This window comes from Paroedura picta, chromosome 13 (genome assembly GCF_049243985.1).
Source record: "Paroedura picta isolate Pp20150507F chromosome 13, Ppicta_v3.0, whole genome shotgun sequence".
NCBI lineage: Eukaryota > Metazoa > Chordata > Lepidosauria > Squamata > Gekkonidae > Paroedura > Paroedura picta.
The window spans coordinates 10,520,378-10,533,859 of NC_135381.1; the positions used below are offsets into that span (position 1 = coordinate 10,520,378).

Sequence of the window (13,482 nt, forward strand, 5' to 3'; positions counted from 1 at the left end):
GGCTGGCGCCGGCGCTCTCGTGGCGGGGCTGCGAGCGGCCGGGTGGCAGCGCCCGCCCCTGAGTGCCACCGGCGGAAAGGTCACGTTGCCACGGGGAGAGCGGAAAAAAGGCAAGCCGCCCGCGGCGGGAGGCCTCGGCTGTCCCTGCGGTGGGGCCGCGAGAGGGCCACGGAGCCGCTGCCGGAGGGGAGGGAAGGCGAGGCGAGCGGGGGCGGCCGTCGGGGGTGGGTGGGCGCGGGCAGGGCTTGCGCGCTTCCGCAGCCGCCTAGCCAGGACCTCTGTCGGGCCGATCGTCGAGGCGCACGCTGGAGCCCGGCCGCCCGGTGAGCCACGCGGGGGGCGAGGGAGGGGGCGGGTGGGCAGGCGCGTCCGCGTCCGCGTCCTCCTCCTCCTCCTCCTTTCTCGGGGGAGGGGCGTCCCCACCCCCTTCCCTTTCCCTTTCCCTTTCCCTTTCCCTTTCTGCGCGGCGCAGCTTGCAATCCGGGCCGGCTGGTGCGCGCTCGACGGGCGCCGGTGCGCCTTTCCAAATATAGCACGTGCGTCCGTGGCCCGTCTTGCCCGCTCCCGGACCGCCCCTCGCTCCGCCAGGGCGGGCGACCACTGGAGACGGGGCTTCCCTTGGCAACCCGGCTTGGACCCACCTCCCTGCGCCGGGGCTTTGGAAATGCTGGAGGGAGGGGGAGGGGGAGGGGGAGGAGGCGGGTCTGGTCCCCCCCCGGTGTGCTTGCAGGACAGTTGCCCAACGGCAGGGTTGCCAGCTCTGGGTTGGGAAAGACCTGGAGACTTTTTGCGGGGGGGGGGTACTGGCGGGAGTGGGTGGGATTTGGGGGCGGGGAGTATGGTGCGATGGAGCCCCCCCCCCCCCCCGAAGCAGCCGTTGTCTCCAGGGGAACTGATCTCTTGAGTCTGGAGAGAAGTCTAATTCCGGGGGCTCCTCAAGTCCCACCTGAAGACCGGCCTCCCTAATCAAACATCAGTGAGACCTGGGTTGCCAACTCTGGGTTGGGAAAGGCCTGGAGACTTTGGGGGCGGGATTTGGGGGGATGGGAGAGACCACAGTGGAATATAATGCTATGAAATCCATCCTCCAAAACAGCCGTTTCCCCCAGGGGAACTGACCCGTCGGTAATTCCAGGGGATTCCAAGGTCCCACCTGGAGGATGGCATCCCTAGGCTTGAAGGCAGAGGTGGCAGCACTGTGTGACCCTTCCGGAAGGTTCCCTCTGCTTGGGACATCGTTTCTGTGATCAAAGTTGTCTCTAATCCTGCCCTTTTCTGGAACCCTGATTTTTTTTCTCCCCTCCCCCCCTCATATACAAGCTAGCTGTGCTTACTGAATTCCTCTAAAGGAAAGGCACTCTGCACATGTTCAAGGGTGACCTTGTGTTTCCAGAGTTGGGTTCTAGCACGAGAACCGGGTTCTGCGGCTCCCCTTCTGATGAGCTGGGTTTTCTTCTAGTCGAGCCTCTGCTTGGGCTCCTGGCAGCCAGGGTGGTGTAGTGTGTGAACACTCAAATCCCTGCCTTAAATCTCCCAGCCTTTCCCACGTGTCCCTACCTCACAGGGTTGTTGTGTGGATCAGCTGGGGAGGAGAAAACCACGTATGCCTTCGCCAGTGCCTTGGAAGGCAGGGGCAGAGAGGCTGCGTGTTTCTGAGGGTTTCGTTCCCACAGGGCTGGGAGCATTGCCAAGCGCATCCATTGTGTGAAAGACAGACTCTACATGCTGAATTCCGCAACTTTTGGGAGCACCTGGAGCAAAGTGTGATGGGCCCCAAGCTTAAGGGTCTTCCAGGGGTAGTCAAACTGCGGCCCTCCAGATGTCCATGGACTACAATAACCATGAGCCCCTGCTTGGCAGGGGCTCATGGTTATTGTAGTCCATGGACATCTGGAGGGCCGCAGTTTGACTACCCCTGGTCTTCACAGTGGCCAAGTGAAAATATTAGGAATCGGGCCATTCTGGAGGTGTATTAATATTGCATTGTTTAAAAAAATTTGTCTTGGTGTTTCCTTCCAGCTTCCCAGTACTGCATCAAGAGTATCCACTATGCATTGAATTAGTCCAGGGTTGAAGAGAGCTGGGAATTCACTGGCTCCGCTGACCCTGCACGGGTGTAATCGAGATTGTTGAAAGTATATTCATTCATTTTCCAATGACCCCTTAATTTCTGTGCTCGCCATCGGAATGGCAAAGGAATCGAACTTTTCAACGTGCAATTGTGAATGAAGTGGGTGTAATTCTGTTTTTGGGATAGCAATCATCCACGCACTGGACTGAGCAATTCGGATGGTGGGCGTGAGCAGTCCGTCTAGACTGACGGTGCTGTGGCCAACCTGGAACAACCCCAGTTGTGCATTCCTGGTTAGAGCTGATGGGTTTGATGGACAGCTGTGCAGTCAGATTTTTGTGCCGCCCTGCTTCCTGCTGTGAAATCTTTCCCCCTGTGGGGCTTAGATGCCATAGCTTTGAGGAAAGTCATTGCCTGGTTCCCTTTCAATGCTTTGAATAGTTTCACCCCTGACGGACTGGGAAACAGACCAGCAGGCCTTCCTGGGCCAGAATCAGCTCTCCTGGCCTTTCCTGGGTTACTGCAGAATCTCAGTGAGGTCGTGCTTCCATTGTATGAGGGCTGCCTATTTTATAAGCACCAAGTACTTGCTCTGCCATGGCATCATGACCCCTTCTTTATTGGTCCCAGTTACTTAGGGCCTGCAAGACAGAGTTCTTCCACCAGACATTTGGGTGAGGCCTGGGCAAGGAAGATCTGGGGTTCTTCAGGATGCCCTGTACATCTAGGGCAGGAGGTATCCTCTCCCCCCAGGCTGGCTGGGTAGTGTGTGCAGGGGGCAGGTAACTATGATGCCATTTAGAATTATATTTTATTGTTATTTTACCGGGGTTTTATTGTAAACCGCCATGAGCCAGCTTGGACCGGGAGTGGCGGTCAATACATTTAAAAAACTAGATAGGTTGGTAGATAGATTAGATAGATGAATGGATGGAAAATAGGTAGGTAGATAAATAAGTGGATGGATGGATGGATGATATGTAGGTAGATAAGATGGATGAAAGGTAGGTAGGTAGGTAGGTAGATAAGTAGGTGGATGGATTGATGGTAGGTAGGTAGATTAGATGGATGGAAGGTAGGTAGATAATTGGGGGATGGGTGGAAGATAGGTAAGTAGACAGACAGACAGACGGATGTATGATAAGTAGACAAACAGACAGACAGACATGCTGGTGGTTAGCAGAGCCATTGATGTTTTGATCTCTAGCGCTGTGCCAAGGCATAGTAGAATTGCTGTTTTTTTTAATTTTAGAGGTAGAAACATGATAACTGTCCACTCTTCGGTATAGAGGCCCACGGCACTTTGAGAGCTCTGGCAGAATAAATCTATCAGACAAAACTGGCTTCATTTCAAAGAACCCGCCTGCCGGACTTTGCCTGTGCACAGCTTCTTGTTAAACCTGGGCTGCTACTTGTGCAAAGCGGTGGTGCGTGCTAAATTCGCATGCCACAGACTGGTGGCTTGGGTGGGTTTCACCTTGGCAGGCTAACTTTGCACATGTAGCTGTTCTGCTTGGATAGCAGCTTCGTTTCCCTGAAAAGCTCTGTGAACGGTGAATTCTGGCCTGTTCCCCATTCCTCCCTCAGTGGGGAAATCAGGGTGCGAATGAAGGAGGGCCAGTTCATTTTGGCCAGAATATTCCTTCCTTAGGCAAGCACTTTCCATTCGGTGCGTTAGCACCTTTAAGACGGCATCAAGTACGTGCAGTGTTCAGGTTTCCAAGGTGCCTGCTCTAGGGGAGGAGCCGCCTGGCCTACCTGAACCCCCTTAATCCAACCGCTCTAGGAAGCCTACAGGCCATAGACGTGCCTGCTTCCCGGTTACAGGAGTAGGTGGCTGTTGACAGAGCTATTAAGGAGCAAGGTGGTGACTAACTTGAAGGATTGGTGGTGGTGGTGGTGGTGGGCATTGACTTAAGTCTTTTTCCTCCAGGTCCCGAAAGCCCTTGGCCTTGCCCAGCAGGGAACTGTTCTGTATTCAAAACCCACTTCTATAGATCTCCGGGGACCCTGTTTTGTTATGGGGATTAAATTCCCTGCAGCTGCGTAGGGGGCTGTAAGAGAGCGAATGCGAGGTTGAGGAAGAGAGAAAAACGGGTGTAATTTTGACATGGAGAGTTAATGCAGTTTACTGACAAAGGGAGAAAGAACAATGCAATTCTCTGTGGGAGTAGAATCAAATGTCATAAAGGGAGGGAGGGAGGGAGAGATGGGTGGAAACGGATTCTAACGCAACAACCCCCCCCCCCCCCTTTAACACAGGGATGTCCATCTCAAAGTGCTCCAGAGTTACCACTCTCTGGAAGCCTAGTAGCTGCCTTTGTCATCCCCCCCCCCACCACCAATAGTACAAATTCCATTTGAATCCTGCTAAAATCGGTACTACAGTATTTTTCCTGACTCCCCCCCCCCCCCCCAATAAGTGATTCACTGCCTGGAGAAAGAAAACACTCATGGCATTGAGATGCGTGGGTGGGAAGACTTTAAAAAGAAGATCCACAGTCGGAAGAAAAAAACTCTCTTCCTGCTGTCTTCCTGCCTCTCTGCCCGCACCTGGGCCAGGCACTTGTCGTCGGCTGAACCTGTATGCCCACAGGACAGCACAGGAGGCTGTGTTTCCCACATGGGCTGCTTCCCACCAGCAAACTCCTTCTCCAAGAGGACCTTCTCCTTCTCCGAGAGCCAGGTTGGTGTAGTGGTTAGGAGTGCGGACTTCTAATCTGGCATGTCAGGTTCGATTCTGCGCTCCCCCACATGCAGCCAGCTGGGTGACCTTGGGCTCGCCACGGCACTGATAAAACTGTTCTGACCGGGCAGTGATATCAGGGCTCTCTCAGCCTCACCCACCCCACAGGGTGTCTGTTGTGGGGAGAGGAATGGGAAGGCGACTGTAAGCCACTTTGAGCCTCCTTCAGGTAGGGAAAAGCGGCATATAAGAACCAACTCTTCTTGTTCTTCTTCCTCCTCCTGACAGCAGCCTCACCACTGTATTGTGTGATCTACCTTGAGCCTTGGCAAGAAAGACGGGCAGTACATGAAGTGCATGAATATTGCCGCTTGCTGTCTTCCGGCTGCGGCTTTGAGGAGAGTCAACGGCATGTCTGATTTTATTTATTTAGGTGATTTGTATAGGTATTTAGGGCATATAAAAAGGTAAAGTTATCCCCTGTGCAAGCACCGAGTCATGTCTGACCCTTGGGGTGACGCCCTCTAGCGTTTTCATGGCAGACTCAATACGGGGTGGTTTGCCAGTGCCTTCCCCAGTCATGACCGTTTACCCCCCCCAACAAGCTGGGTACTCATTTTACCGACCTCGGAAGGATGGAAGGCTGAGTTGACCTTGAGCCGGCTGCTGGGATCGAACTCCCAACCTCATGGGCAGAGCTTTCAGACAACATTTCTGCTGCCTTACCACCCTGCGCCACAAGAGGCTCTTCTTTAGGGCATTTACATCCTGCCTTTCTTCAGGCTGTTTACTTGAGGAATTATCCCACATAAACCACACAAAAAATCATAGAATCAGAGTTGGAAGGGGTCATATAGGCCATTTCGACTAATCCCTTCCTCAGTGCAGGATTGGCCTAAATCATCCAGGATACGTATCTGTCCAGCCACTGCTTAGAGAATCATAGAGTTGGAAGGGGCCAGACAGGCCATCTAGTCCCACCCCCTGCTCAATGCAGGATCAGCTTCAAGCAGCCAGGATAAGTATCCGTCCAGCTGCTGCTTAAAGGCCAGCAATGATGGGAGCTCACCATCTCCCACTCTGTGAAAATATTTTTCTTGCTATCTGGCCGGTACCATTCTGTGTGTAGTTTCAAGCCATTACTGCGGTTCCAATCCTCTGCTGCCGACGGGAAACACTCCCTGCTCTCCTCTGACAGCCTTTCAGATACTTAATGAGAGCCATCCTGTCCCCTCTCCACCTCCTCTTCTCCAGGCTGAACATTCCCAGGTCCCTCAGCCTTTCCTCACAGGGTTTGGCCAAACACAATGCATTGGCAGCAATATACAAATCAGGTGATAATCGGATACGAGAGCAAATTCCAGAGGGTTAGCCGTGCTTGGTCTGTTGCTACGGAACAGACTTCTGCTCATAACACGACAGCAGCTTAAAATGGGGGGTGGGGAGAGGAGTGAGGGGCATATTTTGTCCAATTCACTCGATCAGTGGTACGAGATCCATAGAAATCAGTTTTAGGAATACAGTTTTAGGACACAGCAGTGCCACGGAAGTGAGAGGCTTTTGCATGGGCACAGCCTTGCCCAAATTCATGCGTATGCTACAGATTACAGAAGAGTTGGCAAATCAATTTTTAAAAAATCTCCCTAGGTGTTGCATGACGAGGTCGAAACTTGCTTTCGCTGGGCTATTTGCCATCAAGTGTTATGTCGTAATAGGTGAAGGGCTGATGCTATAGGAGTCATGCCAGAGTGGTCCTTCTCTGCTAACAGGGCTGTAAAAGGTAAAGGTAAAGGTATCCCCTGTGCAAGCACCGAGTCATGTCTGACCCTTGGGGTGATGCCCTCTAGCGTTTTCATGGCAGACTCAATACGGGGCGGTTTGCCAGTGCCTTCCCCAGTCATTACCATTTACCCCCCAGCAATCTGGGTACTCGTTTGACCGACCTTGGAAGGATGGAAGGCTGAGTCAACCTTGAGCCAGCTGCTGGGATCGAACTCCCAACCTCATGGGCAGAGTTTTCAGACAGCCTTTCAGCTGCTTACCACATGAAACCAGCTGGGTGACCTTGGGCTCGTCACGGCACTGATAAAAGTGTTCTGACTGAGCAGTGATATCAGGGCTCTCTCAGCCTCACCAACCCCACAGGGTGTCTGTTGTGGGGAGAGGAAAGGGAAGGCGACTGTAAGCTGCTTTGAGCCTCCTTCGGGTAGGGAAAAGTGGCATATAAGAACCAACTCTTCTTCTTCTTCTTCTTCTTCTTCTTCTTCTTCTTCTCTATGCAGGACACTCCCAACCCTATCGCTCACCCACTGTAACCTGCCACCCCCTTGAGCCTTCACAGAATCAGCCTCTCCGTCAGTATGCACCCAATCTTCTTTATCGACCGTGAGGACAGACAAACCAACAATTCATCATAGTCTCACCCAATGGATGGGCAACTGTTTCTTTACCAGGCAGGTTTGACCATAGTCGGTTGCATCAATATGACAACATCCGCCTAGTAATAAACCCAACCCTGAACTACTGTTTGTGAGGAACAATAGTGCTGGCGATCCATTGAGAACAGAACTGCTGTCACGGGAAGGAAGTCCGTTTCCAGTGTCAAATTACCTGCTTGGTGTGGATGAGGTCCCCCAGCGTCTTTAAAAGTGGCTATGAGAAAGGAGCCTCTTGTGGCGCAGAGTGGTAAGGCAGCAGACATGCAGTCTGAAAGCTTTGCCCATGAGGCTGGGAGTTCAATCCCAGCAGCCGGTTCAAGGTTGACTCAGCCTTTCATCCTTCCGAGGTCGGTAAAATGAGTACCCAGCTTGCTGGGGGGTAAACGGTAATGACTGGGGAAGGCACTGGCAAACCACCCCGTACTGAGTCTGCCATGAAAACACTAGAGGGCGTCACCCCAAGGGTCAGACATGACTCGGTGCTTGCACAGGGGATACCTTTACCTTTACCTTTTTTATGAGAAAGGGAGGAGGATCGAGGCTACAGCATCCTCCCCCTCCCTATTGCTGTTTTCTTCTCTGGGGAGAAGACGGCAGCCAAGAGATCTCTAGCTCTTCTGTGTAGCTGCATTTCAACTCTGACTCTCTGCCGAGGGGTCCACAGAATCGTCGCTCGTCCCTCTGTTCCGTCCCGTCACCTTTAACTGGCATAAAACATATGCAAATGCAGCGAACGTGGGGTCAAAGACTTAATAACAAAAGACTTTGTTCTCAGCAGAGCAATAAAGCTATCATCGTGGTATTTCTCACATAAGGGGCAGTCTAACAAAATATATGTGAGAGAGTCAGGACTGCCAGAACCACACGGACAGAGTCTTGTGGGGAATGGAATGTGATTAAACCTTCCCTGAGGACCTTTGAGAGAAAGCTCTCAGTCCTGTTTCTCTGCTTTCTCCAGTTTTGGGCCTTTCTTTTCTCTCCCCGGCGTCTCTCTCCCCGCCCCCACCTCTTCTCAATGGTCCCCACCTGACCTCCCTTGGGTGAACACTCTGCAGCCTTGTCTAGAGTCACCCTGTCCTCTGCGATGTCTTCGGGAGAAGACGTTCTGTCTCGGCCAAAAAGTACAGACTGGGGCGTATTGGAGGTTGGCCTGTTCTGGATGATCCTGTGTACTTCGTAGGACGCCTCTCCCCAGATGGGTGCACTTGTTCGTTTGTGTTTTTCCAGATTGGTGGATAAAGCTTTAATCCTTTCTGCCTTGTCATGTTGTGAATCTAAGTGCATTGCTGGACCTTCTCTTAATGTTAGCCCTACAGCTGTGCCTTAGAAAGAGGTACCATAACCTGCAGATGGCTTAGGCCAACCAGGTTACACCCCTAAAAAACTTCACTTTCAGCCCCCCAAATAAAACCGTTCTGTTTTGGCATGCTTTTGGTCTAAGTTAGTGATGATGGGACCACTGCTTGTGGCTAAAATGTGCTCCCCCCCCTCTTTATTTTGTAACATCTCTCCTGATGCAGAATTCTGGAGAACTTGATAGCTTGCACATTGCTTGGGTTGGACCTTTTCAAAGCTATTAATATATTCTTTCCTTGGCTTTTCGATTCTCCTGCCAGTGGCTGACTTTGATTTTGAGGCCGAGAGTCCATTTGATTTTTTGTTTTTGAATTATTTGCTTGATTCCTGTAATTTGCTTTTTTTGCAAGCCTATTCAGAGTGGGTTACACTAAACTGGGAACAGCAGTTGCAATATTAAGGGGAACACACACACACACGAATCAACATGAAAAATGAAACCATTTTGGAGCAGCAGTCATAAAGTAACCCGTTAAAGTTAAGTGGAGGGCCATCCGTTCAAACCGTAAAATGCAGTTATCATAATTGAAATCTGTGTCAGATTAAGGTTAAGGGCTGCCCCCGTCAGAAAATTAAATGCGGCTCTAAACGGCAAACTTGAGTTTTTTTAAGGAACTTGCCGGAGCAATGGAAGGAAGCAGCCATGCGCACATGGAGGGAGATGATGGAGATTTAGGTTATATGTTCCCTCTTGAGACCATGTTTTCTCCCTGAATATATGCATGGATGGCTTTCTCTGGGTCCTGGCAGAACAGAAGCAAAAAACTCTCTTGGAATTGGAGCTATCTTCCAAGGAACAGAAATTAGCAAGGAAAAGGAAATATCCCTTTCACAGAGGAATGGTTGGGGGACCCTACTTGAGAGGGTAGTTGAATAATTTCTCTAATGTCTCTGGAAGTTTGTTTGACTAGGCCAGTTGCTCACTCCCAACCACCATTACAGGGGTGCTAATAAGAATAATATTTTTAAAATGTATAACCTGCCCTTCCCTGAAGGCTCAGGGCAGGTAACTGTATAAAAACACCTAATAGGAAATGTTTGTGACCTGGACCTCCGCAGGTAGAGCAGGGTCCAGTTAGATGAGCTCTATCAAGAGCCAGAAGATACACTACCTCACTCAGGGCACACTGACCAAGCCAGAGGTGAAAATAGAGAAGAGAACAAGGTAAGCTGCTTTGGGTTACTGTTGGGGAGAAAGGCTTCATGTAAATGAAAAAAATAACATATTTTCAGAAATATCAACAACCTTATGGCTCCTCAGAAGCTTGGAGTGGCATAAGTGTTCTTCAGATTGGTACCGTGAGAGCATGCGCGATTACGCTTACAGAATTGAGCCAGGGAGACCCTAGTGCAGCGGTCCCCAACCTTCTTGTAGTCGGGGACCGCCTCCGAGGGTGGGAGAGAGCCGGCGGCCCGGCCACAGCAGCTGCACGTAAACGCGAACGCACAGTTGCGTGCATGCGCGTTTTCGCCACGAGGTGGGGCTAATGCGCATGCGCAGAACAGCCGCATGTGCACGTTTTCGCCAGCAGGGGGCGCAAACACGTACGCGCGGCAGCTCCGTGCGTGCGCGTTTGCGTCGCTGGCGTGCCAGCGGCCGCGCCTGCCTCTTCCCCCCCTCTCGCTGCGGGGGGGGGGGAAGGCAGGCATGGCCACTGGCGGCCCAGCACCATGGCCTTAGCACCCTGCCCTAGTGGACTGTGGGCTGGTTAGTAACTTTCAGTTTCACTTCCCTCAAAGGGTTGGTTCTTATATGCCGCTTTTCACTACCAGAAGAAGTCTCAAAGCAGTTTACAATTGCCTTCCTTTCCCCCTCCCTACAACAGACACCCTGGGAGGGAGGTGAGGCTGAGAGAGCCCTGATATTACTGAAGGAGAAGAAGAGTTGGTTCTTCTATGCCACTTTTCTCTACCCAAAAGAGTCTCAAAGTGGTTTACAATCCCCTTCTCTTCCCTCTCCCTACAACAGACACCCTGGGAGGGAGGTGAGGCTGAGAGAGCCCTGATATTACTGAAGGAGAAGAAGAGTTGGTTCTTCTATGCCACTTTTCTCTACCCAAAGGAGTCTCAGAGTGGCTTCCAATCCCCTTCTCTTCCCTCTCCCTACAACAGACACCCTGTGAGCTGAGAGAGCCCTGATATTCCTGCTCGGTCAGAACAGTTTTGTCTGATATTGTCTGATATTGCACTAGTGTATCAGTATTTATGTTCAAATGCATAGTATTGATTGCTAAACAGAGACCACTCTTTTGCAATACATGTTCGTACAGAAAATTGAAGCCAGTCTAGAGTTTGTAACATTGTATTAGGAAGCGTACGCACAGTGGCTTCGTTTTGCTCGTAATTCACTGTATACAACTTTGAAAGGAGGCTTTTGTGTTTACTCAAAAGTGATTCCCTCCACAGTGATTATTGGCAGGTAAATGTGCTGGAATGGAACCTTAGTCTGTAGCAGCGCAAGCAAATAACACAACCTCTCTGGGAATTAATATTCCAATTGCAATTCAGAAGACGATATGATTAGCCTAAGTAATGAACCGGTGGAAAGGTGTCAATACTTGGCTGGAAAGATAGAGTCATTTGGGTAAACACGCAGATTGTAACCCGGCAGTGCAAACATCCTTTTGATTGTGTAATCCTTCTTTTGTGGCTTAGAAGTGTGTTGGACTGGAATTTTGATGCAGAGTTTCTAAACCGTGGTGTGTGCAAGCTAATAACCAGCATCTAAACCAGCCTTTTTCAACCAGGGTTTTGTGCTACCCTGGGGTTTCTTGACAACCCTGGAAAGGTTTCCCAAAAGCGTGGGAGTTAATTAAATGTTATATATGTTTTTTTTAATTTGTTAAACATTTATCAGGTGATAGGATCATATACGGCCGTGTTGACTTGCCCCCCTCCAAAATAGCCAATGATGGGCCTGGAGGGGGTAGGAAGGGGAGGGTCCTCGGGTGAGCGTGTCCACCGCTCTGCTTCCCAACCATGTTCTGCACCATTGCCCCACGTCTGGGGTTTCTCAAAGCTTGAAGAATGTTCCAGGGGTTTTTCACAGCTAAAAAAGTTGAGAAAGGCTGAGCTAATCTGTGGTAGAGAACACAATTTGGGTACCTTAGCCTGCATAACAGTCAAGCCTCTGGAATTCCTGTATACGCTGAACCTAATACGGGTCAAAGCTGTGGCATCATATGGAACTTCAGCCTTACCTTGCTCTGCCATTCTCCCCATTGGGAAAACCCACATGTACATTCATGAATATCCCAAACAGACCAAGTGACACCCTTCCCTGACTGTTTCAGGTCAGCAAAACAGAGGCAGGGATACCGAAGCCCCTTTCTTGCATGTGCCACAGTCACCATTCAGATCAACCCACAACTTGTGTGCACATATTACACAGGATTCAGGGGTAAGATCCCTGGACCCTGCTTGTCTTCTCTATAACATGCAAACCCAGAAATCTTCAGTATTGTGTCTCTAGCATTGCCCTAGAACTCTTTGAGCACTGCAGTCAGATGGCAAATATCTTTGGCTCAGAGCCTCTTCACACCTTATGACTTTTAGGACAATGCCACAGAAAGGTGTCTGCGGACGTGTGCCTCTGCCGGCGGTGGTAATCCAGGAGTTGTCGATTGGCTGGGAATTCCTGTCCAGCGCATGCAGGCCCAGACTTGTTATAGAGTGTGCACAATGGCGTTTGGTTCTGCTTATGTTTTTCGTAAGTGGTCTGGTCTGTTCTACTGAAGAAGAAGAAGACGACGAAGAAGAGTTCGTTCTTATATGTCACTTTTCTCTACCCGAAGGAGTCTCAAAGCGGCTTACATTCGCCTTCCCTTCCCTCTCCCCACAACAGACACCCTGTGAGGTAGGTGAGGCTGAGAGAGTCCCAATATTACTGCTCGGTCAGAACAGTTTTATCAGTGCCGTGGCGAGCCCAAGGTCACCCAGCTGGCTGCGTGTGGGGGAGCTGGGAATCAAACCCGGCTGGCCAGATTAGAAGTCTGCACTCCTAACCACCAAGCTAGCTCAAAAGAGAAGCTCACCTGGAAGACATACAAAATGCTGCAAGTGGAATTCATCAGGTGACATAATAAACACAGGAAGGCTGAAATGCCAGCGTAAATTTGGTTTCCCCTGCCGCCTTCCACTGAGCACTTAAAAACCTAATATAAGCACATATTAAAACAAATCATTTTCTTGCCAGCAATAGGAAAGTACTTGAAAGAGCACATGTGAAATTAGCCTCAATCAGGGCCTAATTTGGACTTTCTCAAGCATGGTTTCCTGAAACCCTGGGGTTTCTTGATGACCCTGGAAGGGACATTTTGTTTTATTTTACAACATGTATGGCCTGCCTTTTTGTCCTCAAAAGGGTTTGGCTCAACTAAGGTAATCAACTCCCAAATGGAGATCACCTCAGAGGCACGATCCCTCACCTACTCGGCCATCTTGAAACTGTCTACCTGACTGAAAATAGCAAGGCCGGATTTGGAGGGGACAAGCGTCGTCAAGGCAACAGCATTGTGCGAAGAGGACACTATTCTGACTGAACGCCAAGAGATGGCCAGATTGTGGGGAAGGAGACGGTGGGGTGCTCGGAGGTCCTCTTGGCCGATTCTCTCAAGGAGCACTCGGCCAAGGAATCCTGTTGTTGCCTTTTGGGACCGTGGCTCAGTTTGACTTTGGAGGAGCTCTCAACGCTCTTCTGGCGGCTCCTCTGCCTCCCGTCCCTTTGTGGGAGAGGAAAATCGATAAGTACCACTTTGAGATTCATAGGAGGAAATCTTATCTCTTGATGGATCCCCGGAGATAAACGTCCAAATGAAATTCCTCTGCCCAGTGATGAAGGGCGAGAGAAACCCTTTGCGAGTTTCCAAACGGGGAAGAAGGCGCATGCATGCTCATTTGTTTAGGGACTTTATAAAGAGGGATGATCAGTC

At 50.6% G+C, this 13,482-nt stretch overlaps 1 protein-coding gene across 3 annotated transcripts in view; it reads left to right on the forward strand.

Moving 5' to 3' along the window:
* The first annotated feature begins 211 nt into the window (after window positions 1–211).
* NOS1 (nitric oxide synthase 1) overlaps window positions 212–13,482 on the forward strand; it is a 178,283-nt gene continuing 165,012 nt past the window's right edge. For all 3 annotated transcript variants that reach the window (XM_077307381.1, XM_077307379.1, XM_077307378.1), the window contains exon 1: window positions 212–323. The gene's annotated coding sequence lies outside the window, so the exon portion shown is untranslated. The remainder of the gene's footprint in view (window positions 324–13,482) is intronic.